The sequence below is a fragment of the Chlorocebus sabaeus genome, chromosome 25 (assembly GCF_047675955.1).
Source record: "Chlorocebus sabaeus isolate Y175 chromosome 25, mChlSab1.0.hap1, whole genome shotgun sequence".
NCBI lineage: Eukaryota > Metazoa > Chordata > Mammalia > Primates > Cercopithecidae > Chlorocebus > Chlorocebus sabaeus.
Window position 1 is genome coordinate 70,324,210 of NC_132928.1, and position 8,046 is coordinate 70,332,255.

An 8,046-nucleotide genomic window follows, 5' to 3' on the forward strand; every position below is an offset into this window, starting at 1 on the left:
GAGTTGGAGGTTGCAGTGGGTTGAGATTGTGACACTGCACTGCATCCTGGACAACAGAGCGAGACTCCATCTCAGGAAAAAAAAAAAGAAGTTCTGACAAGGAAAACGATGAGAAATGATCATTCATTTCCTCTGCTAATACTTAGGAATAGGTTAACGGCAGTCAGTTGGAATCTCTTTTAGTGAATAAGAAAATAACGGAAAGGAATAAATTAAGGGAGTACAGGATAAAAAAGAATAATGAAGGCCGGGCCTGGTGGCTCACGCCTGTAATCCTAGCACTTTGGGAGGCCAAGGCGGGTGGATTGCCTGAGCTCAGGAGTTACAGAACAACCTGGGGAACATGGTGAAACCCCGTCTCTACTAAAATATAATAATTTAGCTGGACATGGTGGTGTGTGCCTGTAGTCCCAGCTACATGGGAGGCTGAGGCAAGAGAATTGTTGAACCCGGGAGGGGAGGTTGCAGTGAGCTGTTATTGCACCACTGTACTCCAGCCCAGCCTGGGTGACAGAGTGAGACTCTTTGTCTCTTAAAAATACAAAAAACAGAAAACAAATAAAAAAGAAGAAGAATGAAAATAAAGGTAGAGCAGAAAGGGAGAAAAAGAACTGGTGGAGAAGAAAAAGCCCAGAGGGAAGAAAACAATGAACAAAAAGCAAAGGGCAGACTGCAAGGATTGGACTATGCTTCCCAGCCATCCAACCCTAGGAAATCCTATTAGACAGCAAAAAATGAGATTATTGTATTTTTACTTTGCCACAATATGCAAATGACTCCATTTAGCTGTTAAACATGTTGTTATTGAATTCTGAGAAATTCCCTTCATAAGATGTAATATTTTTGTGACAATATTGTCAGCAATGCCAGATTGCTTTTCTATTTTGGTTAAGCTTTTATCCGAGTCTAGTATATGTCATCTACTCCCAGATTCCAAATGATTGCTTTTATGCAATTTTTGTGTAAGCAAGAAATAATAACATGCTCAGAAATGCGAGAAATGTGTTAACCTTCCCATTATTTTTCAGGGCCCAGGAGAATTAGAGGGTGGGCCACAATAGGGAATGTAATTATTTCTCATGATGAATTTTTATGTATGTTAATATCCTTGAGAGCCCACATATCTGTTATTAACCACATTCATTTATTTTGTTCCAGTCTTTGTGCCCCATGTTTTTAGTCCTACTTTTAGAGCCTTTTTGCATAACTGACAAAGACTTTTAAAACCTGTAAACAAAGGATTGTGAAATCACATTTTCTATCTCTGACACATTTATTCCTTCTTGGTGGCGTCACTGTAATTCGGACTATAATTTAAAAAGAAACTGGACTCTCAAGACATCTTGGCAATCACTGACACTATCATGACAATGCTTGTGGTTTCTGTAAATTTTTTTTATTGATTTAGATGACTTTTCTGATAGAGAAAACTTCTCACCTATCCAGGATCAATCAATGAGAAATAAAGAGGGAAGCAAATACAAGAAATGTTTTGCATGATTCATTAGTCACAAAGCACATCTGTTCAGATCAGAACCATTTTGAAATCTGCTATATCTAGCTACTGAGTCCTGGACAATGACTAGTGGATCAGAAACAATAGTGACTTTCTTAAGAATAAGAAAGTCTAGTCATCTAATTAGCAACAACAGTAGTGTGATGTTTAATTTTATGTGTCAACTTGGCTAGACCTAGTTGGTACCTAGATATCTGGTCAATCATTATCTAGGTGTTACTGTGAAGATATTTTTTAGATGTGATTAAAATTAAATCAGTAGACTTTGAGTAAAGCAGTTACCCTCCATAATGTGGGTGGACCTAATCCAATCAGTTGAAGGTCTTAATGGAAAAAAGACTCACCTCCCCCCAGGAATTTTGCCAGCCTTTCGACTGGAACTGCAACATCAACTCTTCCCTAGGTCTCCAGCCTTCTGATCTAACCTGAAGACATCGGACTTGCCAGCCTCCACAATCTCTGTCAGTCATTCTCTCTTTCTCTCTTTCTGTGAGTGTGTGTATGTTTATGCATATTTAAAAATCAAAATCATATAGAAATATGCACACATGCATCCTATTGATTCTGCTTCTGTGATGAACTTTGTGATTACTACAGGTAGCTAGGACCTACTTCCCAGTTATTAACCTTCAATTGGCCATGCTTATTCTACCCTCGCTGGCTCATTGCTGGTAGCAAGGTTTAGCCAGATAACCGAAGAGTAGATAGAGAAACCACATTCTAACACCATTTTCCTGATTAACAGAGATTAACAGGTTCTTTACTTTCACATCAATAGAGATGCCTAGGTCAATGAAGATCTCCAGGGAGTCACTTAAGATAACTCTTGTTATAAGTAAGACCACACCAGAACACCTCACAAGCATCCATTTTAAAGATTTTCAGCAGAACAGATGACCTCAAATCAGACAGAAACATTGAGGCAAATAAGGACCGACAAAGGCCTCTAGATTGATATAAACTAAGTCATTGGAGGATGTATCAATTAGCTTTTGCTGTGTAACAAACCACCCCAAAATGTAGGAACTTAACTGTTTTATTATTATTCCCAAGTCTGTGGGTTCACTGGGCAGTTTTGCAGTCAGCCATTGAGTTGGCTGGGTGCTCTTGGTCTGAGATTGGTTACTCAAATGTCTAGTAGTTGATGCTGGCTGCCCACTGCTCTCCAGGGTACCTGGGCCACAAGTCTCTCACCATCCAGACTCCAAGGGCTTTGTAAAGGTTTTGTTTTCTCTGAGGCAAAGCATTCAATGTTTGCATGCAAGGGGAAAAATATCACCTAAACTCCAAGCGCGCACATTGTTTTATGCCAGGTGATCTGATGGAGAGGGAGCAAAGGTCTCTTCTGTTTCCTTAGGCCATGGATTTAAAACAAATCAGGCAACACAGACTGCTCTTTTGTATTTGGTAAATTATTTATAATGGCATTTGACTAGAAAATATAGCCATAGACTTGGAAATAATAATTTTCAAAAGAGTGAATGTGACTCTATTAGGGAAATAGTGTGCTAATCCAGGTTTTGTTATCATTTCAGCCTGATGGCAGATTGTCCATGAAATCTTTCTAGATTCATGGAGGGAGAAGCTTTGAGGAAATGAATTCAGGAATCTCATGCAAAAAAAAAAGAAAGTGGCATAAACCTTACCCCACCCCAGACCTGATATGAAACCCTAGGCGATCCCTCCTGCTCAAATGTTCATACTGTGTGCCCTGAGTTATTACCTAACAGTGGTCATTCTTCTAATAACAGATCCTGGGATTCCTGAAACCATGCTTTCTCTCAGTGCTGTTGTCTCTGGGCACATACGCCATTGAGACAGCGACATCACACACCCTCGAAATAGCAGTTGCACAAAGCAAACATTTGCCCCAAGCACGTCAGACTTTTGACAGGCTGCAGCATGATAAGTTACCAGACATGTTCCCACAGGAACCTGCGTGAATTGATTGCAACCAGACTCACTCGATGACAAGTGACAGACAGCAGATAATGCAGGGAGGTCAGGTGGGCTGCCAGGCCCAGAGCCAATTGCTCCCTGGAGCCCATCAACAAGGGACGGGACTCAGCAGGACCAGGTCGGCAGCCATCCTGGTTAGCTTCCAGCGGGTACAGGGAGAAATCACAGCTGGCAGAAGCCTGGACTCCTGGTGCCACTCCAACACAGTGAGGGTAGAGGAAGGTGAGAGGAGGGTGTTACTCTTTAAAAGAACTCAGATTGCATATGAAATGCATCTCTTTCTTCTTGCTTTTGATCCCAAAATGAAAAGAGTTTAATCTCCTATCTGAAAAGAAGCTCTTCCTCTGCTCTCCTGACACCAACAAACCATCAATCATTGCCTGGATTTCCTGAGCCTCTCAGTACAGAGGCTTCTAGGCCAAGAAGGGTTGAGAAAGACCTCCTTCCAGCTGAGGACAGTGAAGTGTGGTAGGAAGCAGAAGTCTCCCAGAAAGGGCATACCTTGTCTGATCCCTCCCTCTGACAACCTGCTCCACAAAATGATGTGGGGAGAAAGGGGTCATGGCTCAGACTCTAGGAACACAGTGGCTTAAAAATTGATAAGTATTCAGACTGGACTTGGTCTCCAAAAGCCAAACATCCTTTTCCCAGCTCTTCTGACTTCTCACTGCTGTTTCAAAGACCCCTCTTGGCACCACAATGGGCAATTTCTCTTTTGTAAAACAGACCATAACAGATTTAAAGGGCACACAAACAAACATACACACATGTACACACACAAACACACATGCACACATAAATACACACACATGCATGCATAAATACATACACATGCGTGCATACAAATACACACAAAACCACAGCTAAAATCCTTTGTAATCCCAACCCAGCTATTTAAATCATTCAGAACCTGGCTTGGAAGAGAGAGAGAGAGAGAATAAAGTAGAAAGGACTGAACAGGTTGAGTTACTCAGGATTCTGAATTTCAAAGCAACATCTTACCTCCCAGGCTCCTGTCAATGTGCTGACACCGTGTACAATTTCAGACCTAAAACAGAGCTCTGTTCTTCTTTATCAGACTTTGGCCCTAAAGGCAATTTTGTCACCTCCCAGTCCCATAATAAATTTAATGGGCTGTTGGATTACCTTCATGTGCCTGGGGCTTTGGCAGCAGAGCTATCTATAGCTGCCTTTTTATATCTTTTTATGAGGGTAAAGTGCTGACTCTTTGTCCTTAGACAAACTTCAGATTCCATTGTGATTGACTGGTTGAATCAATGAGATGTGAGATCTTTTCCCCCTGAGAAAGTCATCTGACAGAAATAACCTCTAAGCCCCTAAAAGGTCAAGTTCCTATCAGACTCCTAATCTGGTCAACCCCTTGGGCTTGGCAGGACAGTATATAAGCAATGGCTGTGGCCAAGGGCTGAGCAGAATTGTGACAGTTCCTCCTTCCCCACCATGGTCTTCTGTCTCCACTTTCCAGATGGGATGAGAGTAGCTTTAGCTTCTAGATCTGGAAGTTCATGTCATCCCCGCTCTCTGGGCCACACCTCACCTGCTGGCTGTCCACTTTATACCCATGTGCATGAGCCCCCTCCTCCAGCCCCAGAACCCCAACCCTCACCTGCACCCCAAAACCCCATGCTCCTGGAGACCTCAGCTTTAGGAGATGAGTGGGGCTGGCTTAATGAAGCTGTTGGAGAGACCCAAAGGGAAGGGTTAGTGAAGTCTTTCTCAGCCAAAGGTTGATTTTGAAGGAATCAATACAATCATCAATATTTTCACAAGGCCACTTTATCGTCCTTTTGGGGGTTCCTCCAGAATGGTTGTTGTTATTCATCTGTTTAAAAAGCCTTTTTTCTTCTCAAGTTCTTTGCATTCAAGGTACACTAAATTCTTTTATTATTCAGAAGGGTCAGGAGATGGAGTCAAATATGCTGCTTTAATGGCTCTCAAACTCTGATGTCTCTAAGAATCACCTGGGGAGCTTGTCTCTAATTGAGATTGCTGTGCCGTGACCTTAAAAATTCTTATTCAGATGGTCTGAAATTGGAATCGAGAATCTGCTTTTTTTATAAGCACGCCAGGAGATTCCAAGGTTGGTGGTCTAAGTAGCATGGCTTTTCTTAATAGTTTACCATTTGCAGCTAGTCGATTTTCACAGAATTATAATGTTTTCAAAATGGATCCATGGCAGGAAACCTAATAGAAGTACAGCTGACACATGAATAACACGGGTTTGAATGGCACGGGTCCACTTCTACGTGGGTTTTCTTCTGCCTCTGCTGCCCTTGAAACAGCAAGACAGACCCCTCCTCTTCCTCCTCCTCCTCCGCCTACTCAACATGGAGACAATGAGGACAAGACCTTTACGATGATCCACTTCCACTTAACAAATAGGAAATACATTTTCTCTTCTTTATGATTTTCTTAATAGCATTTTCCTTTTTCGCAGTGTGTAATATATACAACATACAAAATAGGAATAGGAAATACATTTTCTCCTCTTTATGATTTTCTTAACAGCATTTTCCTTTTTCACAGTGTATAATATATACAACATACAAAATAGGAATAGGAAATACATTTTCTCCTCATTATGATTTTCTTAATAGCATTTTCCTTTTTTGCGGTATATAATATATACAACATAAAAAATACGTGTTAATTGACTCTTGACTATGTTATCAGTAAGGCCTCCAGTCAATAGTAGGCTATTAGTAGTTAAGTTTTTGGGGAGTCAAAAGTTATATGTAAATTTTTGACTGCCTGAGAAGTTGGTGCCTCTAATCCCCACATTGCTCAAGGTTCAACTATATAATTTTAAATGGCTTTGAGTCCGACTATCTGAGAATTCTGGTCTATATGCTTCTTCTGAAAGCTTTAGGATTTCCACAGTGTGAAGTACCAAGTGATAGTCTCCTGTGGACCTTCATGTGCCATGGCACCGCCACATATCTGATGTTCATATGGAAGACCCTGTGAGCAGCTGATTGGTGGGAGGCCCTGGTAACTGGCTTGACACAACCCGGGTCATTGTGCCAATAGCAGAACTCATACCTCATCTTGCATGGCCACTCAGCCACACCTGTCCCAGAGACTCCGCCCTTCACCTGCACTTGCCCTTGCAGACAGTCCTTGGGTCACAAAGAAATCGCTGGAAGAATCAGATAAGAAAATTATGGAATGATTGTTTGCAGAATCTGTGTTGACTTAGAGCAAGTTGCAAGTGGGAGATACAAGGAGCAGAAGCAGGCAGGCCACGCTGAGAACAGAGAAAGCCAGAGCTTGTGTGATCTCCTTGGTTCACTGCTTGCCTGATATCCTGTAAACAAATGGGAATTTGCATTAAACCATCACCTGGCAGTGTTCCTTTTCAGCAAACACTGTGTTATGGATCTGTGCTTACCTAAGAACTAACGCAGAATGGTCATGTTGTAACTTTCAGTCACCTCTGTGAAAAACCTGGCCACATTCAGAAGAGAAAGCATACATACATTTCCACTCACATGATAGGCCTGTTTACGGTCTGTATGTATTGAAGGAGTAAGAACAATAAATACCTAAGGCAGAATTTCATATCCTGACTCCACAGCAAATCCCAAAAATGGCTAGGGACCATCAGTAGGCCAGCATGACCAGCAGGACCTAATCTTAACACTGAGGATGTGGAAGGTCATGCTGTGCTATTAACTTCTCTGTAATCCCAACTGCTTGGGAGGCTGAGGCGGTAGAATCACTTGAACCCGGGAGGCGAGGTTGCAGTGAGCCAAGATCGTGCCATTGCACTCCAGCCTGGGTGACACAGTGAGACTCCATCTCAAAAAAATAAAAAACTTTCTCCAATTAAAATTGCTAAAGCTGGTGACAGGGAAAACTGGGCAGAGAACAGATCCCTCCCCACATTGAAGCAAGCACCATGGGAGAGAGACTTTCAAGGTCTTTGTGAGTTTGGCCTTCAGAAATTCAAATCTTGCAGCTTGAGTATATGCATAGGATATAAGAACTAGAAGAAAGTTAAAAAAGTATTTTTTACTTTATGGTATAGGTGAGTAAACTGTCCCTGCAAAATGCAGTGACAAATACCAAGTAAACATAGAATTAGTAGTACAACTGGTTGAGATTCACTGTTGCATTGTATCCTCACCAAAGGAAGCCTGTTTTTCATAAATACTGAAATACTTCATCAGATCTTTGTTGAATAGAGATTGAGAAAGGTCCAAGGAACAGAAAGAAAGAGTCACTTCAAAAAATGCAATGAATTCATTCAAGCTTCCTGATGATGGTAAGTAGGTGACATCCTGATATTTAAAGGACAATTAATTCTGGACACTGGATCTTCATAACCTCAGTTGCCCTTGGGAACCTGGTGCTTCTTTTCTTCCATCCCTGTCTCTGGGTGGCCATTTGGAACTGCCTTCTGTATGGCTGAGACAAGTGGGAACTCTCCCTCTTATTTCTGCAGCATGTTGGTGAAAAGCTCTCAGCAAAAGGTTCTGGCCAAGGGTAAACCAAGCCTTTGCTTCCAGAGGCTAGAAGATCAGGTAGGTCCAGATTATCATCGAGTC